Source organism: Chenopodium quinoa, unplaced genomic scaffold (genome assembly GCF_001683475.1).
Source record: "Chenopodium quinoa cultivar QQ74 unplaced genomic scaffold, ASM168347v1, whole genome shotgun sequence".
Classification (NCBI taxonomy): domain Eukaryota; kingdom Viridiplantae; phylum Streptophyta; class Magnoliopsida; order Caryophyllales; family Amaranthaceae; genus Chenopodium; species Chenopodium quinoa.
In genome coordinates, this window is record NW_018743616.1 from 1,051,780 (window position 1) to 1,071,186 (window position 19,407).

The 19,407-nt window shown below is 37.2% G+C and overlaps 1 long non-coding RNA gene and 1 pseudogene across 2 annotated transcripts; one reads left to right on the forward strand and one right to left on the reverse strand.

The window, feature by feature from the left end:
- The first annotated feature begins 580 nt into the window (after positions 1-580).
- On the forward strand, positions 581-5,396 carry LOC110682983 (annotated as a pseudogene).
- An 8,720-nt stretch (positions 5,397-14,116) lies between these two features.
- On the reverse strand, positions 14,117-16,013 carry LOC110682984. 2 transcript variants are annotated; one of them, XR_002503523.1, is made up of 4 exons: positions 15,294-16,013; positions 14,989-15,066; positions 14,581-14,646; positions 14,117-14,327 (listed from the first exon to the last, which is right to left on the reverse strand). It is a non-coding gene; the product is annotated as an uncharacterized LOC110682984 (long non-coding RNA). The 2 variants fall into 2 exon arrangements; XR_002503522.1 differs by having other exon boundaries at positions 15,317-16,002.
- Positions 16,014-19,407: the final 3,394 nt, after the last annotated feature.

Below are 19,407 nucleotides of genomic sequence, written 5' to 3' on the forward strand. Positions count from 1 at the left end.
GCCTTATATTATAGTTCATGTTTTTCTATTTTAGACATCCAAATATTGTTTTCGTTTCTATTTTTGGATAATATGTAAATTCCATTGTATCTTCATTTTTTTTAACTTTATTTTTTATACTTCTTAAATTACCCTTAAATTTTCCATTTGCCTTATACTTTTTTTTCCACTATCTCTCTCTAACTTTTGTATATAATTATACTTTTCACCTTTTTATATACTTCATTCACTTCCTCTTCCCTAATTTTTGTTTTATTTCTTAAATACCGTGAAAAAACACAAACAAAAACTATATATTGGGACAAATGGAGAAAATACATACTGTAATTTTATTTTTATTTTAAATACGGAGTAACATAAGAGGTCTATTATATGGTTTTTATTATTATTATTATTATTATTATTATTATTATTATTATTATTATTATTATTACTATTATTACTATTATTTACACATACATTTTAGATGTATATTTTTTTTTTCTTGAAAATTTTTAGATGTGTATTTTACATGAGTTAAATTTTCAACGTTACAATTTTTTTAAATAAAAGATAAAAAAAATTATAAAATCTTTTTAACAACCTCAGTTCCACTATTTTTTTAAAAGTTCCACCTCATCACTCATTCACTACCATACTTCCCACCTTTAAAACCCCCGTCCTACTCTCTCTCCTCACACTTCTTCACACCCCAACAATGAAGAAACAAGACTCATCACCTTTCACCGGGGGAGTCACCGGAAAACCCGTCGGAAAACTCTTACTCTGCTTCGAAACCAAACCAGTTCTCGCCACACTCTTAACTCTCACCCTCGTTTTACTCCTTTGGAACCTTCAACCTTACTACGACCACCTCCTTTCTCTCTCCTCTTCTTGCCACTGCACTTCCCCTCTTCCTCTCAACCACCTCCTCAACACCACTAAAACCACCCACTTACTCTCTCTCTCCTCCATCAATAAACCCAGAAACCTCCCTCTTCCGGGTCGGTCCAGACCCGAAAACCCAGACCTGAGTAAAAGAGAGTTCAAACCGTACGGAAATGCCGCTGCGCTCTTTGTTCAGATGGGTGCTTACCGTGGAGGACCGGCGACATTCTCCGTCGTTGGATTAGCGTCGAAACCGATCCACGTGTACGGTCAACCATGGTACAAATGTGAGTGGGTCCCAAACAATCGAACCCACCAACCTACCCGCGCAAAAGCGTTCAAAATCCTTCCTGACTGGGGTTACGGAAGAGTCTACACTGTTGTCGTCGTAAACTGCACTTTTCCGATGAACCCAAACGTCGATAATTCCGGCGGAAAACTCATTCTCTACGCTTACTACTCTCTTTCCCCACGCTTTTTCGAGAAATTTACAGCGCTTGAAGAACTTCCCGGCGCTTTTAACAACTCACTCTACACTTCTCCCCAGAACTAGACTACCTCTATTGTGGGTCCTCACTTTACGGCACTCTCAGTGCGTCGAGAATTCGCGAGTGGGTTGCGTACCATGCTTGGCGCTTTGGGGAGAAGTCGCATTTCGTGTTTCATGATGCTGGTGGGGTTTCCGATGAAGTTCGGAAGGTTCTAGAACCATGGGTGAAGAAGGGGAGAGTAACGATTCAAGATATTAGTGATCAAGAGAAATTTGATGGGTATTATTATAATCAGTTTTTGGTGGTGAATGATTGTTTACATAGGTATAGATTTGCTGCGAAATGGACGTTTTATTTTGATGTTGATGAGTATATTTACGTTCCAAAAGGGAGTTCGTTGAAGAATGTTATGAAGGAGTTTGATGGGTTTACTCAGATTACTATTGAGCAGAATCCTATGTCTAGTGCTCTTTGCTTCAAGAATGATTCATCCCAAGATTATTCCAGGTAATTTTAATATTTTTTTTCCTGTTAATTTTGGTTAGTTCTAGGGTTTTTTCTTGGTTAATTTTGATTAATTGTGTGTTTATTCATATGATTAGCTTGTTTTGTGATTCTGGGATATTTTTAATGATTAATTGTGGGGTTTTCTGGTTAGTTTTGGTTACTTGTGTATTTTTCTGGGTTAGTTTTGATTAATTTTGGGTGTTTTTAATTCTTGATTGGTTATGATTTGATTATTTTCTGATTCTGGGGTCTTTAACAGTAATTATCATTCTGGATTTAAATTCTTGTTGGTAGTGTTATTATAATTCTGGGTTTGTTTGTTAGTTCTTAGTTTGATTAAGGTTTAATTTGTTTGTTAATAGGGAGAAATATTGATTAATTATAATTATGGGATTGATTATGGTAATTGAACTAATGTATTTGTACTACTCCTAGGTATTAGGAAACATTCTCTGTTGGTTTTGATTGCTAATTAGAGGGTTAAATATATTAAATAGATCTGATGCAATTGAGATGCAGGTGTTTGGTTAATTATTAATTGCTTAGATTTGACAATAGGAGGACTAATGTTTGTTTGTTAGTTAAGGCTCTTAAGCTAAGGCGGTGTATTTTTTATTTGATTAATAATATTAGGCGAAGTGAAATTTTCTATTAAGAGATTAATAATACAATATCGAGCAAAACGTTCTTCTAAGTAATGCAATATTCGCGATGACTAATGTGGCAAAAGTAGTCTAATGGAAAGTGATTCGATGCCCTGATGTTGATGAGTGCAAAGTCTTAATATTCTAGTGCATAGTTGAAATCTACCACCGACGAATTTATGAGGAAACACTGGATGTTTGGATTAAGTTATAAATGATGTTGAATTACTATGTTTTCTGGTTATTGTTGTCAAGTTGATGCTACTCTGTAACACTCTGTCCTCTATGGTTTATGAGTGTTTTGCCTGTAACTTGAACTCCACCTGCCTTCCACTAGCATTTTGCTTCGATTTTGTCCTCCGATGGTGGTAGTGAGAAATTGAGAATCTTAGGAATGGAATATACAAAATTATTGACCATTCTTTTTTGTGAAAAGTGAAAAAGAAAGGCATCAATATATGGAGATGTCAAGCTGCCAAGCACTTAGCAGTAAGCACTATTATTTTATCGGTGTCTTCAATAGGAAGCATCATTATGCTGGATCTATTCGCTTTACTTATAATGGAGGTCAAATTAGATCTGTTGTTACCATGGAGTTCGAGCTTAGGAATCATGTGTCTTGGATGCTAGAGCTTGTGCGTATATGATGCCAATATCGGGGTGCATGAGAACTTTGCTCATACTCAATCCATAATATTGAGTATTTAAGCATATGAATCGATGTTGAGAGTTCATTATAAAGATATGTTAAACCCCATGTGGTGGTGCAATGAAAGTTGCACCACTACTTTTCCTTTGTTTCTAGGTAATAGGAATTTACTACAACATGGAAAAGAGGAAAAAGAAAGCAACCCTTTTTTTGTTTTAGAAGAAAAGAAATGCTTTCTAAAGTTGAAAGTGGATAACATAATGTTCATTAGAAAATGCATATAGACACAACAAAAGATTAAAAAAAGGATTCAAGACTCATAATGATATTCTGTTGTCACTAGAAGTCTTTTACTTTTATTTGATGGGTAAAGAAGATTAATTAACAATTTACAAACGGGAATCTACATAGTTACTCTGTATAATGATACAAGTTCCATGAACAGTTAATTGTGTTGAGAACTTGGGATGATGATCACTGGTGAGGAGGTCACACTAAGGCTTTTGCTAAGCTGTGCTATGCTGTTTTCTTCGAACTTCAGATGGTTTATTAGGAACTAATAGGCTATGTTAATCGGATGCGGCTAAAATCACGAAGTGTATGTGTCGACACGACACCGGCAGGGATACGTGTCCGACCCTTCACTGTGTACTCGGACACTTCCATTAAGAGTAGAGAGGAAAAAAGAGGAGAAACATGAAAGAAAAACACATCTTGTTCGAAAATCACCATTGATATAGAGAAGATGGAGAGAAGATGATTGTCATTTATTAGGAGAATTTACCGAAGAAAGAATTAAAATAAAAAAATAGGGGAGGACGTAATGAAAAATTTAAAGCTTTTGTAATATATAATTTATTTATATAAATTTAAATGACGTATAGACGTGTCTCCGTACCCGTGTCCAAATATCGGACAAAGTCCCCGTGACCTAAAATTTTGGAACTTGTCGGATCGGACACTTGGACATGTGTCCGTGTCCAACACCCGTTCCCGAGTTCATGTAACATAGCTAATAGGTGTTCTAATTTAGGTGCACCAATAGCTATTCGACTTTAGGTTTCCAACTTTTTGGTGCTGCTTGATTGCTTCGCTATTTTTCCCCTCAATCTTACAATTAGTTGATGGTGCTATGGTGCATAGAAATGTAAGGGGGCATTTAACCTTCCTCTGCTATCTATAATTGCTACTCCGTATTATGCTGTAATGCAGTAAACTGGAAATTAAATTTTTCATGAATGTTTTTTGCTTAAAATATTCTAGTGACCCCATATTGATGTTGATCCATGTGGTGATCCAATTCTAGAACAATGTTTGTCTCTAGTTTCCTGATTTTTTTTTAAAAAATCTATGCCATACTTTGCTCCCATCTCTATTTTAGAAAGTCTACAACTTTTGGCTGTTGCTCATATTTTGTGGTTTTTATAAATTGCCAGGGAATGGGGTTTTGAGAAACTGCTGTTCAGGGACTGGAGGACTAAAATCCGAAGAGATAGAAAATACGCCATACAAGCAAGGAATGTATTAGCAACCGGCGTTCACATGTCAGAGAACATTGTAGGGAAGTCACTTCACCACACAGAGGCTAAAATCCGATACTACCACTACCACAACTCCATCCAAGTCGTAGGTGAGCCATGCCGTGTCTTACTCCCACCCTCGGCCAAGAAAAAGATTACATTTCACGAAAAACTGCCTTACGTGTATGATGACAACATGAAGCAACTTGCCAATACCATAAAGCAATTTGAACATGAAACCCTCGGAACATCCCAGCTCCCTTTATGACATACACCCTAAGTATAGCCGTATATGGCTTCATGGTGGGGACCGCGTACATGAATGGTCCCAACTCCTGAGGCTAAGGATGGTTTAACACCGATTCGAAAAGTCAAAATTTCAGACCTATGCTAATCGTTGATGTATGGTGAGATATTGAAGAGGGTTTGTTATAGGTGATCATTGATTCATTGTAATGGACAAAGATATGATGGTGTAGGGATGGTGGGGGGTTAAATGATATGAAAAGGGCATCCAATTCTTAGGCTATGATAATTGATATAATTAGGTTACTGTAAAGGTAATTTGTCTTTTCTTTATTACTTTGATTTGTTCATTCTTATATGTTTGATAATACTTTAGGTTAAAATGTGTTATAAATATTGTTGTAATTCCTATAGTCAAATAATGAGATTTTTTTGTAAAGATATAAATTTGTCTTTTCTTTACTTTATGATTTATTTGATGTTAACATGGATGGAATCGAATTCTCCAGGTGTATGAGGAATTAATGATTGAAAATCTTTGTTGTTTTCTTAAATTTTATAGGGTAGATATGTGGTTTTAGTAATGGTAAGTTTTAAGATAATTTCAGACAAATCTATGTATGGATCAAAACATCATAGTAACTTAATGAAAATAAAATTAAAACATTATATTTCGAAGAGAAAAGTCTTTTTTTTTTTTTTTTACAAATATCAATTTCATTTGCTTTAGCTATACTTTCTTACCAAAGCCAAAGATAATAGGGATGGTGGTAACCCTTTTTTTTCACCAAGTTTTCTTTTTTTTTTTCTTTTTTTTTTGTAAAAAAAAAGGTGTAACTTTTGCAGACAAAGAATGGACTTTTCTAGGTGTATCGTGTATGAGGAATCAATGATTGAAAGCCTAGCCGACAATAGTTTTACTACTATTAGTTCTTACTAACAAGCCATCCCTTCCTTATTACTACCTGATCCGTGGCTAATATCAATAAGAATAATAGAAACTACTAACACATACACTTCTCATGTACTTGTATTATAATTGTAGTAAAACATTTGTCTCTTACAACATACAAGCATCGATCATTGTGCCATTGTGTTAGAATCCAACTCCTTTTGATGTATTAGATTCCATTTAAGTGCTTTCCTAGAGTTTAGGTTATGTTTTCTTAGCTTGAGGTCCCATTATTGTGTTACTGTCAGATCAGTGTTCACTAGGGATTCTCCTTGTATGTCATTTAAGCTCTTTAGAGGGCGAATAATTAATGAAATCTTAAAACCTTCTACCAAGTGTTGCCTGGCTTTTATGCTTGTTTGTTGTTAGACCTTTATAGATATTGTGTCTTACTTGCATATTAGCTCCCCTCCAACCCAACTTGATGCGCTAAGGACTCGTGGTTCGGACCCGCTTGTGCCCGCTTTGAAGTATCGGCCGTCACAAGCCCCGACCACCCGCACTCCGTCGCCCAGATAGACGTGAGTGCTCCTGAGATTCTATTGCCCGCTTGTGTTGCTTTGTGCTCACAAGCCCCTCTTCCGCTCAAGGCTAGCGTTCTTGCCGCCAAAAGGCTAGAGCGCGCCGCACGTTTCGGGGTCCAAACTCACGGACCGTGACCGTTGGTATCAGAGCCGAGGCTCAAACCTCGTCGCAAGCAACCCGTGTAGGCACCAAGGAGGGCTACACGAAGATGGAATTCGTAGAAGAAAGGCTCGCTTGGCTCGAGGAGAAGGCGGACAAATGGGCCGAGCTCCAAGTCATTGTACACGAGCAAGCCGAGCAAATTGTGAAATTGATGGCTGACAGAGATGCCCTCCGCGAACAATTGCAATTTGTTCAAGGAAAAGCCAACGAAGCACTTGAGAAATGTGCTACCTTAACGCGCGCTGTGGGCAGAGACGCACTGGGTGTTGGTGCGGCGAAGATAAAGCCGCCCAAACCTCGCGACTACAGTGGCGCTAGAGATGCGAAAGAAGTTGATAACTTCCTCTTCAACATGGAGCAGTACTTCCGAATATGTCAACTAAGTGACGATCAGAAGGTGGATACTGCCATCATGTACTTGTCCGAAGATGCTAAGCTGTGGTGGCGCACCAAGCACGCAGACATCGAAGCAGGAAGGATCAAGATTGATACATGGGCGGAGTTCAAAGAGGAACTCAAAGAACAATTCTACCCCGTCAACACAGCGTTTGTTGCACAGACGAAGTTGCAAGAGTGCCGCCAGAAGGGTTCTCTTCGCAACTATGTTAAGGAATACTCGGCGATAATGTTGGACATCACAGACATGAATGAGAAAGATCGTGTGTTCAACTTTGTCAACGGGTTAAAGGAATGGGCGCAGCGAGAGATTTTGAGGCAGAATATTGATACCCTCGCTGCTGCTATGTGTGCTGCTGAGAGATTGATGGACTACTCAGTCGGGAAGGTCGTCAATCCGAGAAGGATTCAAGTGGGACGTCAACACGCTCTAACAATCCGTCTCCAAGCTCTCCAAAGGGTACAGAGAACGGCTCACGAGTATCGTCCAACACCATTAATACATATCATAGAAGAAGTGGAGGAGGTGATGCCCAGAGACAAACATCTACCCCCTCCCACAACTCAGGAAACTTGAGGGCCGGCGCATCCTCGGCAAACACAAGGGCAATAAACTGCATACTTTGTCGAGGTCCACACAAATGGTGGGATTGCGAGCATAAAGAAGAACTTGACAAGATCCAAAAGAGATTGTCATCCATGTCCGTTCAGGAGGCCACAAAAGAGACTAGCAGCGATGAGGAGCCCACATATAGGATGGGTTCCATACGACGCCTGAGTGCTATGAGAATGATAGCACCTCAAGAAGAACCAGAAGTCCGATATCTTTCGGCAATGCGAGTGATGGAGCCTGAGAAGAAGGCAACATCGAAGAAACAAGCTCGCACCAGAAACCCAGAGAAGCGGGAGATGAAGCCCATGGAGTTGGCAACATCCCAGATACACACCCGCCAAAACCAGAATCAGTCACAAGGTTCGAAGCAAAGAGCGACGAGCCCAGAGACACCAAAGAGACACCAAAGAAGAACCTCCCAAGAGGGAGGAAAAACAGTGGTTGAGCAAACAACGCAGGGCGCGTGCAAGGGATTACAAAGAAAATGGTCACCCAAGAGGCACCAGCCACAACTTGAAGCTCTCCACCACAGTCTCAAGGAAGCAGCTCCCCAACAGATGATGGTGGAAGCAGCTGTCCCCCTTAATTCAACAGATTCCACTCCCAGGAGGAAATTTAGAGATGAAGCTCTCAACAAGATGTTCGAGCCGAGCGACTCCAGAGACAAGCTCCTCGTCAACAAAGAAGATCCAGCTCAAGAGTCAGATAAGATTCCAGAAGATAGCCGCACCAACGACGCATCTGAAACTTAAGATAGTTTAGGGTTTTCTAATTTTGATTGTAACTTTTGTAAGTCGACGAGGTCGTCGACAGCTTAAGTGGGGGAGGATGTTAGAATCCAACACCTTTTGATGTATTAGATTCCATTTAAGTGCTTTCCTAGAGTTTAGGTTATGTTTTCTTAGCTTGAGGTCCCATTATTGTGTAACTGTCAGATCAGTGTTCACTAGGGATTCTCCTTGTATGTCATTTAAAGCTCTTTAGAGGGCGAATGATTAATGAAATCTTAAAACCTTCTACCAAGTGTTGCCTTGCTTTTATGCTTGTTTGTTGTTAGACCTTTATAGATATTGTGTCTTACTTGCATATTAGCTCCCCTCCAACCCAACTTGATGCGCTAAGGACTCGTGGTTCGGACCCGCTTGTGCCCGCTTTGAAGTATCGGCCGTCACAAGCCCCGACCACCCGCACTCCGTCGCCCAGATAGACGTGAGTGCTCCTGAGATTCTATTGCCCGCTTGTGTTGCTTTGTGCTCACAAGCCCCTCTTCCGCTCAAGGCTAGCGTTCTTGCCGCCAAAAGGCTAGAGCGCGCCGCACGTTTCGGGGTCCAAACTCCCTGACCGTGACACATTGTCTGTTTGCTTTTACCAATCAACCAATACTTCATCTTATACGAAGTATTATCACAAAATACATTGTATAATTTCTTTTACCACCTCCATTTCTTATTATTTGCTATAAAGGAACATTTGATGTCTCACAAATAATGCTCCTTTGTTGCAAATAATAAGAAATAGAGGTAGCACTACAAACATAACCTCAAAGTTTAAGTTTTTGACGAATGCATACCTTAAATAAAATAATATACTTTTAACATTTTTTAGTGCCTTCATATTAAACAACCAAACAAAGAAATCCTATCACCTAATCATGTCCTTTAAACCAAACAATAACTCTCTTCCCATTCTTGTGCTCCTTTCCAAGTACTAATTAAACGTTAAAAATCGAAATCAAGCTGTTAATGCGCGTTATATCACAATAATAATTTAGAGCATGGTTTAATTTGTCCAATTCCTAAGTTGGGTGTAATAATATTGGTTCACACTAGTACCCCAAAACATGAAGAAGAGTATAGCTGTGAACAACTAGAAAAACCGAGTGGCTATCTAGCGAATATAAGGTAGCATCTAGCATGACACCATCATTGATATTATTGTGGGCCATTATAAATGTGGGCCATATCATACCAATTATGGTATGTGTGTGTTGGATATGTCGACTTCAAATCATGTGGGCTCAACCCTGCTTCACATATAAGGTCCAGATCCGCTTAACTCTAGGCGTATATTTGATTATACCAAAAAAGCTTCCATCTTCTTTGTTCTTTACTAACGACTTTTTAATCTTTAACTCTGACCGCCCATTTGGAAATTTTAATAATTATTAAGATGTTGATCGTGTATTATGGTGCCTTACTCGGCAATCTGGAGGCTACTAGACTCTAACTAATCTTTCAGAATTGGGTTAGACTTTGAGTGGGTCTTGACTAAAAGGGCTTTGGTATTGTTGTAGTAGCTTGTGCTAAACCCACGCGTATTGGGGTTGATTAGGCATGGTTCATGGTTTGGCCTTTTAGCTATGTGCTAAACTTCTTGAAACTCGGCTTCATTCTCATTAATCAAGGGAAACCAATATATAGAGTACAAACTAAACCTAGAGTTACCTTATCTTTGGTAACCTAGAAATTAGGAAACAATATCAAAGATAAACATAATTACCATAAACAAACTCTATCAAATATACTCTAATATCTCGAAAAATATATCCGCAATACCCCCCCTCAAGTTGGAGCACGAGAGTCGAAGATGCCCAACTTGAACAGAAGGTAATCAAATTGTGACTTCCCAAGAGCCTTCGTGAAGATATCACCTAATTGAGAAGAAGTAGAAACATACGATGGAGAAATTAAGCCTTCATTAATAGCATCCCGAACGAAGTAACAATCAACCTCAACGTGCTTCGTCCGTTCAGGAAAAAGGGGGTTCTTTGCAATGTGCAAAGCAGACTCACTATCATAAAACAACTTAATTGCCTTGGGATGATTAATACCCAAGCTCAACAACAAAGCTTTGAGCCATTTTAACTCACAAGTAATTGCAGCCATGGACCTATATTCGGCCTCTGCAGAAGACTTCGACACAGTGTGTTGTTTCTTTGTCTTCCAAGAGATGGGGGAATGACCAAGAAACACAAGCCAACCTATCAGTGTACGATGAGTTAAGGGACAAGCTGCCCAATCAGAATCGCACCAACCTTGCAGAGTTAACTCACTATCTACAGGCAACAAAATTCCTTGACCCGGGGTACCTTTCAAGTAACGTACCACCCGCAGAGCTGCCTCCCAATGCTCAGTGTGTGGCTCTTGCATGAACTGTGAAAGAATATGAACAGAGTAAGCCAAGTCGGGTCGAGTGACCCCAAGATAAATTAACTGCTCCACAAACCGTCGATAAGCCTTGGGATTTGCTAGAATGTCGCCTGTAGCAAAGCTTAATTTATGATTTTGCTCAATATAGAAGCCACTTGGCTTCGCCCCCAACAAACCAGACTCGGAAATAATATCCAAAGTATATTTTCTTTGGCACAAAAACAAGTCCATTGAACTACCGACAACTTCTATACCTAAAAAGTACTTCAAAGGACCAAGATCCTTCATCTTGAAACAGTCACTGAGATTAGCCTTGAAACTAACGAGTGCAGCGAAATTGTTACCAAAAATAATAAGATCATCAACATATACTAAGACATTAATCTGAATATTGCCTTTAGTGTATGTAAAAAGTGAATAACCAGAGTAAGATTGTAAGAAGTCGTACCCTTTCAGAGCTGTAACTAATTTTGCAAACCAACATCGTGGAGCTTGTTTCAAGCCATATAATGACTTTCTCAGATGACACACCAGAGTGGGATCTGAACTTTCAAAACTAGGAGGCAATTTCATATACATGTCTTCCTGAAGGTCATCGTGCAGAAAGGCATTGTGAACATCCATCTGATAAAGTTCCCAATTTTTACAAGCTACAATTGCAAGGAATGCCCGAACTGTGGTCGTTTTCGCAACTGGAGCAAACGTTTCACTGTAATTTATACCTTGCTGTTGATGATTCCCAAAACAACTAAACGAGACTTGAGACATTCTACATCACCATTAGACAAAAACTTCATCTTGTACACCTATTGACTCCCTAGAGCCTTTTTACCAGGTGGAAGAGGCTCTAGAGTCCAAGTCCCATTGTCTTCTAGAGCGTGTATTTCCTCCTTCATAGATCGACGCCATCCCTCAGATTTAATGGCTTCCCGAAAAGACTTTGGATCATTTCCACTTACAATTGCTACAAGAAACTTACGATAATTCACAGAAAAATTGTCAAAATTTATATAATGTGCTAAAGGATATGGAGTACCTGAAGGAGGAGTGGAAGACGGAGGAGTAGAAGACGGAGGAGATGGCAACGTACTTTTAGCAAATACGAAACGAGTCACAAAATCCCGAAGTTTAACAGACGGAAACTTCCCACGATGCCACGTCTTAATAAATCCGTGGGCTGCTGCTATGTTGCCTCGGTGGAACTGTCGGCTTGCGGCATAGTGTGCTGCTACTCGCTAGCTGTGCTGCCTGCCGCACCAGCGTCCGACGGATTTCCATCGTGCTGGGCAGTAGCATGAGGCTCATGGTGCAACGCCTCATCAGCGTGCGCTTGCTCGAGCTGCTGCTGCACTTCCACGCCAACAACCTGTTGGTTTCGTGGGTGTAGTGGCAGCCTCTTCCCCAACTTGCAACCCTCTATTAACATCAAAAAATTCTGCATTCTCCACCCACAATTCGTATTCTATGAAATCATCATGAACATCACAACTTGAATCATAATCACGTGACACAATATTGATTTCATCTGGGCAACCAAAAGAAAACACATCCTCAAAGAAATTAACATCACGAGAAACAAAGAAAACCTTAGACTCAAGATCATACAACCTCTAACCTTTCTTCCCAAATGGATACCCAACAAAAACACATTTTCTACTCCTACTAGCAAATTATATCCATTAGTTTTCTGATTATGAGCAAAGCACAAGCACCTAAACGTCCGAATGGCATCAAATAGAGGAGGTTCATTAAAAAGAATTTCGAATGGAGTTTTATTTTGAAGTAAAGGAGTAGGAGTTCTATTAATCAAGTGAGCTGCAGCAAGAATACACTCACCCCAAAAATAAATTGGTAATTTAGCTTGAAATCTCAAAGCTCTCCCAACATTCAAAATGTGTTTATGTTTCCTCTCAACCCTTCCGTTTTGTTGTGGTGTACCCACACATGTCAGTTTTGTTAAAAAAATCAAGCAAGCAATTGAAGTCAGTGCCATTATCACTTTGCACAACTTTAATCGTTTGGGAAAATTGGCTATACGAAATACCTCAATTTTATCAACCAACAAATAAATCCAAACTGTTCTAGAATAATCATCAACAATAGTAAAAAAAATACCGAGCTCCGCACGATGAACCATTTCGAAAGGATCCCATAAATCACAATGTACTTTCTCAAAAATTCTAGATGCTTTATTATCACTCAAAGGAAAACTATCTCTAGTATGTTTAGCACGCATACATACTTCACACCCTTTATCTAGACTTTCTTTACTACTAACAGTAGGAAGCAACTAACCACTTTCTCAGAAGGATGAACTATATGAAGATGCCATAACTCTAAATTAGATATTGCGTCAATAGCGCCCACATGATGCACCAGATCCGATTTTCTAAATTAATACAATATGTCCCTCCTAGCTCCCGTTCCATTCAGCTCCTTCGTTTAGTCTTGTATAGCACACATATAAGAGTTAAATTAGACAATACAATTAAGGTCATCATTAAACTGTGACATTGAAAGTAAGTTGCAACTCAAATTCGGGACATAGAGCACTCCGGTAAGAGTAATCTTGTCCGACAAACGAACTGAACCAACAAGAGAAGTCAACGCGGTTTCCCCGTTTGGTAATCCAATGGGACACTCTAAATTCTTTATGTCAAAAAGCCAAGATTTCTCTCTTGTAACGTGATGCGTAGCTCCGGTGTCAATAATCTAAGAGGTATCATCAAACTTACCATTCAAACGATTTTCGAAAATTGTGGCATTACCTATCAAACCGGTAATAGCCTTCCATTGCTCACTTGTAAACAATTGACTAGAAGAAGAGGAAGTGGATGCACTAAACGAACCGAGAGCTGAACCAAGAACTCCTGCCGAGGTAGCATTGGCCCGCATCTGACCCCTGCTACGGCCTACACCCTCCGGCCAGCCATGAAGGTCATAACACTTACTCTCCTAGTGCACTACTACAAAAACATGAAAAGAAACTCCCTAAAATTGCCATAAGAAACCACTTTAGAGGGGTTCTTAAGCTAAGAGGTCTCTTAGGTTAAGAAACCACATCTATTAAGGGGTTAGTTTGCTCAACTTAATAAATTACTTTTTAAGAGAAGGGGTTTCTTAAGTATTGCTAAAACTATTCTATAATAACATTAAAGAAACCACTTTTTAGGAAAAAGGGGGTTTCTTTGGTTTAATTAAAGAAATCACTTTTAGTGAAAAAGGGTTTCTTTGATTTGTTCATAATTCAAAATATATATATATATATATATATATATATATATATATATATATATATATATATATATATATTGTAATATAACTATCAAATACATACAATGGTATGTACGATAGCTATACCACAATATATACGATATTCCTACATATCACGCTCCTTTCGATTTTCAAGCTCCTTACTCCATATAATATTCTTCATGCACAAATATGTAAAATTCTTATACTTAATATTAATATAACTATAAAATTCTAAACACAATCAACAACATTTACAATAACTGGTCTTCTAAAACCTCTAAAGAAATTATATTTGTCTCCAAACAAAATTGATAAAGCTCCAACCATCCTTTGTTGAATATAAATTTTCACCTACAAAACACACAAAATTCACCAAATTAATTAATTATAGTTTACAATTTACAACAAATAAAAAGAAATGAATGTCGAAACTTAAATTAACTGAAAAACAGAGGATTTAAAGCAGATAGCTTTTCAATTAGCTGCAAACGAAGAGATGAACCATATATTCATCAATTACTTGAAGGGGCTAAAAAAAAATTTAAAATAAAGTAGTACAAATCATTACAACATATGTTAGGGATCATTCTTAAGGCAGTTATACCAGATTTTACCACCATCATTGAAATAAAAAAGCTGATGGGCATGATATGCAATTGGAACTGCAAGTCTGCAACAAATGAATTAGGAAATTAAACAAAGTCCTTGTTAATGAGTAGTTTCATAATATGTAAATACTTAGCGTATAATTTTTTGTTGAGTTTGTTATCTTTCCTCCACAATTCTTTTAATCAAATTTCAAAGTTTATACTTTTTTCATCCTATTAATTTAGTTGTTTCATAGAACAATTCTAACACATTCACATCAAACAAGGCTAATCAAATCCAATCAAACCCATTCCAATTCCTTGAACAAATAGTATTAATTCACAGTTTATGAACTTTCATCGATCAAAACAAAAAGCATCAAATCTGAAATTTAAATTAAAAAAAAAAAGAAAAAAAAGCTTACTTTAAGCCAATTGAATGTGTTCATGTTGCAGGATTAACACAGTTAGCTGGCTAGGAACCAGTTTCTTCCGCCATTAAACTTGATAATTTGAAAAATGAAATTTAGAGAAATTTGATTTAGGGTACTTCAATAAATTACAGAAGTTAATCTAAAAATGAAATTAAACAATTTAAAAACAAAAATAACGAAATTAAACAATTTAAGCAAAAGTTCGTGAAAAGATGATTAAACACAAAATCGAAATATTCAGAAATGAAATTGAAAAAAAAAAAAACGAATTACAATAACAAATTGATAACATTTACCTATAAGTGCTCAACACATTTACCTATAAAGCTCGAGATCCGCTTCAATGAGAGCTAGAGGACGCTTCAATGAGAGCTAGAGGACGCTTCAATGGAAGAGAGATTAGAACTATAAGAGAGGGAGAAGAGAGATGAGTGAATGGGTGGGGCGGTTGTGGTTCATGGGGTGAATGGACGATAACTGGTATGATAATAGGGTTAAAAAATTTTTATTTTTTATTTTTTTAATTTGAAGGTGGGTTAAATATAGTTTTAGATTAATATTCCGTATAAGAAACCTCTTTTTATAAAAAGTAGTTCCTTAAATAGCACTAAATTTATATAATTAGATAAGGAACCATATTTTTTCAAAAGGGGTGATAGGCGGTCGCTCACCTAACCAAAATAATAAAAGCCTAATTATCCTCTTAATATGTAGTAGGGAAAGTCAGGGTCGATCCCACAGAGAAGGTAGTATCAATATTGAGTTGCTATGAATTATAACTAGTCGAGTAAATCAAAATAAGGTTGAAAATATTATACTACTAAAGCAAGAAAATCAAATAATAAAAACATCTAGAATTAAGTATCACCACTAGCATAATCAATACAAAACAAATTCCTACCCCAACCAATTAATTATATGTTCACAAGGAAAGGTATGCCCTATAAAATACCAAAGATCTCTCCCGAGTTGTCAATGGCTTCCCTAATTAACAATCAAACCTACTTCCGTGGAATCATGTAAATTAAAGACATTAAATCTGGCACCCTAACTTCCTAACAATCCATTCTACCTACTTCTGTGGAGAATTTCATACCCTTAATTGATCTATTCAAATCCGTCAAAACCCAACTCTCGTTGCGATCAAGGCAATGGAATAATAACAATACCAATTATCCCTAATCTCTAATATTGGCATAAGCATGATCAATGTAGCATGAACAATATAAATAATTAATTGAGAATTTAAAAGAATAAATCAAGTATTAATCATATTAGGGTTCAACTTAAATCTCGAAAATAAGACTAGAAACCCATAATAAATAAAAGAGAATTAAGCAAAAAAGAAATAATTAAAAGAATAACTAACTAGTTATATGGGGTTGCTGCTCCCAGTTTTATTTGTATCATGTGGCTACCCCTCTTTATTATCCCTAATAACTAGATATATATAAGCAAAGATAATATTGGAGAAGTTGAATACAATTAGAACTCCCGAAAAATCATCCAAAACAAGCCCAACTTCGTGTATAAAGTGTTAATCACGAGCAGGCCACAACCTGGTTGTGGCGCACCTCTGCTGGCCACACGCGGGTTGTGGAGTGGGCTGCACTTGCCACTCTTCTTCTTCTTCTTCTTCTTCTTCTTCTTCTTCTTCTTCTTCTTCTTCTTCTTCTCTTTAGTGAGCTATCCACGGGTAGGCTGTGGAGAAGGTAGTATGCCACACTTCAGCTGTGGAGTAGGTTGTCCTTGTGTAATTTCCTTCTCTTTGTCGCATAAGAACATCTCCAATATGTAGCTTGACTAACATAATAGTTTATTCCTACAAAAAAAAAAAAAAGAACCCGAGGAGAGCAATAATCGAAATATATATAAATTGATGCTCAAATAATTAAATGTAGGGAGAAAGCATGACAAATATCATGTAAATATGACATATAAAAAGTGTATATTATTGTGCTATCAAATTCCCCCACACTTAACCTTTACTCGTCCTCGAGTAAACAAAACTAAAGAAAGGAAAACTAAACTCATAAAACAATTAACCTAACTCACTGTCGTAGGAATCACGATTGCATTTAGCATATGCAACAAGCCCTTTAAACCCCTAGGCTACCCCAAAGGACGAGTATGGTCTCGTGAAGGTTTTCAGAAGGCATACCTACAAAGCCGAAATAATAATGAAAAAAATAAATAAATAAAAAACTAACGACTAAATAAAACAATTAAACTTCATTTAGTTATAGGTTGACTCCCTCACACTAAATCTTTTCTTGTCTTCAAGCAAAACACGTCAAAACAAGTGATGAATTTCCAAAATCAATAAGATCATCCAAGTGCGAAGCATTAAAACAAAACATTTTGTTCATAAACTTTAGTATCACAAGCCAACAAGCATGGATGAAAAATTAGTTTAATAACACCTTTAATGGCCAACCAATCTTACCGCTTTCTTCCCCCAAGCTCGAGTCTTCCTTAGGGATGCTCAACCATATTTGCTCATGCCTCACTTCAATTTGATGACCCTCGTCAGGACTTGCACAAAATCTCACCCTCCACCGTTTTGGGACCAAACCACATGATGAAGATCAAGAGGACTTTTAAAGGGTGGCTAGGGTGATAAGGTGGAAAAAATGTAATTTGGGAATGTGGTGATAAGAAAATAAAGTAGTGGAGGAAATAACACAAAACACCTCCGGCCGTGAGATATAATAGTTACAAAAGTTCCAACTAGAAATTCAAATAACATATTTCCAAACATCAACAAATCTTATTTTCATCTTCCACCCTTCCATTCAATCTTTCTCATTTTTTCAATTTTTTTTCTTTTTTCTTTTTTAATTTTTCCTTTTTTTTCTCCTACTTTTTATTTATTTATTTTTTTAACTTCTTTTCTTCTCACTATTTTTCATTTGCCTTTTTTTTTTTTTCCTTTTTTCACATATTTTTCGACATTGCATTTTTTTCTTTTAACTTCCACTGAAGTAGCACATCATTATAAAATAATCTTGACAATAACATCCACTTTTCAATACTTGAACTCACGGTAAAATCACATTCTTGTAACGTAAGGTAGTAAAGAAAATAATGTAGGCTCAACATGGCTAACAAGAGATAGATGTGAAAATAAAAAGAAAAATCCTACTGATGTAATTTAAAACCTCTGAACAATAAGAAAAAATGCCTCAATCATGTCCTCCAATATAATTTGGTCATCGATCTCAGGAAGCTAAAATGCAAGTCTCAATTTAGGCGATCAAGAAGGAGGAAATTTGATATAAAGTGAGTCTTACGAGGTTCGTGGCCCTCCAATAAAGCCCCATCGCACAAGGGGAAAGCGAATCCATCTTACCACAAACAATTACCAATAAAGGGTTTATGCCATCTTACATAATCAATCAATCCAAGGCCAATCAACTTTAAACAAAAACAAAGAAATATATTTTCATTTAAAATCATCAATCGATTCACAAATTGATTGGAAATTCGAATAGGACAAGGATGACGTCGAATACTACATGGTATAAAAAAATTCTTCATTCACACTAATCAAATCAAACCAAAACAAATGGCAGAAAGAGATTATTTCTCACAAACTTGAAAAGATAGAAAGAGGAAAGAGTATACCAATGGTGTGGTGGGTGAAAACCCGCAAGTGAACCTCTTGAAATAAGATTAAGCGTCTAGAAATTAATCTTAATGAACCATAATAGGTGCTCTTCTTAGATCATCACTTGCATAAAAGCTAAAAGTAATTAGTATAAAAAAAATAAAAAAATAAAAATTAGCACCTTAACCATTAGGTGTTGTAGTTTAGTGGAGTAATGGTTTTTTCTTGTATACTTGTTTTTATTAAGGTAAGCTGGTTAGGTAGTCACATATTACTCTTGTCAGTAGCCTAGTTTAACCCTACATAAACTACCGCTAGCATCTCTTTTTCAGTTGTGGCATAATTCATTTGAGCAGGGCTAAGAGTTTTACTAGAGTAATAAATAGCATGAAGTTTTCCATCCCTTCGTTACCCCAAAACTGCCCTTACCGCATAGTCACTAGCATCGCAAATAATCTCAAATGGTAGTGTCCAATCTGGGGGTTGCATAACAGGAGCGGAGATCAAAGCTTACTTTAACATGTTAAAAGCCTCAAGACAAGCATTAGTAAATACAAATGAGGCATCTTTGGCCAAAAGCTCAGTTAGAGGTCGAGCGATTTTGAAAAATCTTTAATAAATCGTCTATAAAATCCTGCATGACCAAGAAAGCTCCGAACTCCTTTTACAGAGTTAGGAGGGGGTAGTCGCTCAATGACCTCTATCTTTGCCTTATCGACCTCAATACCGTTTTGTGATACCACATGTCCTAGAACAACTCCTTGTTGTACCATAAAATGACATTTTTTCCCAATTCAAAT